General features: G+C 35.9%; 1 long non-coding RNA gene across 1 annotated transcript; it reads left to right on the top strand.

Moving 5' to 3' along the window:
• The first annotated feature begins 540 nt into the window (after positions 1-540).
• Positions 541-1,025, top strand: LOC140323608 (uncharacterized). The gene is made up of 3 exons (XR_011919407.1): positions 541-604; positions 682-799; positions 907-1,025. It is a non-coding gene; the product is annotated as an uncharacterized lncRNA (long non-coding RNA).
• The last annotated feature ends 798 nt before the right edge of the window (positions 1,026-1,823 follow it).

The following is a 1,823-nucleotide window of genomic DNA, read 5'->3' as shown; positions in this document are numbered from 1 at the left end:
CAATGACACATGAGGAGATGGAGCTGACGGTGGCCATTCTGAAGAAGAAAGATTATGATGGCAGGAGGGCTCATTACTCCAAATGCTAGGAAGGATCTAATTTTGGAGACTGTGCAGAGCAGGTTGGAGGACAAATTTAGGGTTCTCCGTTAAAAGCACCAGCTCAGAAAGCGGTGGTCAGACTTGAAAAACAGAGAAGGGTCATGTTGGATGTACTTTGCCAAAAAAACTTGAGTACAAATAAATTTATTTTTTGTATTTTGTTTTATCTATTATTTTATTTTTATTACTTTTTTGATTTAATTTATTTTTTTCAATAATTATTTTTTTTTGCCTTTTGTTTTATTTATTTATTTTTTCTTTATTACATTGCTTTTTTTTTTAATTAGGGCGACGTGCGTTAAAAGAAAAAAGGCTTGCTGCTAGGGAGGCACATCAACAGCCATTAGAGCCAGAGGTAGAAGGTAGGATATTGTTATATATTTAAGCTTAAATATGCATGTTAAATATACTTATATTTTTTCTGCAGAGTTTAATTTGGTTTTCCCTACAGAGGTTAGAGAGGAGGAACTAGTGTGTACCTCACCACTGGATATTGACACAGGTATGCACCAAAACAGTAGTGAGATAGTTTGAATATGATTGTGTGTAATTTAACTGATTCTTTTTTCTCTACACAAGTTTGGCTTCTTTATCTCATGATGTTATTCCAGAGGGAGGGGGAGAGCAGGAAACCCCCGAGCAGGACACATCAGTCCAGATGGAGTGTCAGATGTTTGAGGAGCACCAAAATCTGTTGGTAAGCATTCATATATTGTGCAAGCAAAAAAAAATGTGTCATATCTATGTGTCAGCTTACCTTTACAATATCTGTGTACTTAATATGTATCTTTTTTACCAACACAGGTGTTGTATCCAAGAAAAAATTGATGGCAAAGATAGTCGCCCTTCAAAAAAACCTGCAGAAACTGTCCAAGGCACTGAGGCATGCAACAACGGACATGAAAGCTCTCAAAAAGGAGATGCAGCAAGCCCAGTAGAAAATACTTTTTTATTTTCTATTTATTCTTTTTTATGGTTTTATGTTTAGTAATGAATAGTAATAAAACTTTTTTAAAAAAAAAAAACATTGTGTCATTTATTAATACTTGACTGCCAGGTACGTTTTTAAATTGAACTGCGCTGGAAACTTACACAGAAGAGGAAGGATGGAGAACAGCACTGGAAACTGACCAAAATATACACATACATATATATATATACATACAGACATACATATATACACAGATATATAAATATGTGTATGTATATGTGTATATATATATATATATATATATATATATATACACATATATAGATATATACACACAAACGTGAACGAATGAACGTTCATTGCAGGGTGCTTCACCCATGTACACATACACACAGTGAAGCACCCTGCAATGAACGTTCGTTCATCGCGCATGATTAGAATATTCACGTTCACTGAAGGACTGTACACATAATAGATAGCGAGCAATCGCTGCGCAATCAGATCAGCCGGGACGGTCGTTCGTTTCCAGCCACTTTCCTCGCTAATGGGCGTCGTTGGTCAATCCTGCACTTTTATTGTTAACGATTATTGTATGAACGGTCGTTAGTCGTTCGTTTCTAACGATAATTATTGCATGTGTGTACGCAGCTTTAGACTCTAACTTATCCCATGCACTCCATTGCTCCAGTGTTAAGCCTCTATTTGACCTACACTTTTTACCTTCATAGTCTAAAATCAACATTACTTCTTCTCCCAGGTGTCTATGATCAGAGCTTCTGTGCCTTCTATT

This window comes from Pyxicephalus adspersus, chromosome 2 (genome assembly GCF_032062135.1).
Source record: "Pyxicephalus adspersus chromosome 2, UCB_Pads_2.0, whole genome shotgun sequence".
NCBI lineage: Eukaryota > Metazoa > Chordata > Amphibia > Anura > Pyxicephalidae > Pyxicephalus > Pyxicephalus adspersus.
This window is presented reverse-complemented; position numbering and strand designations above follow the sequence as displayed.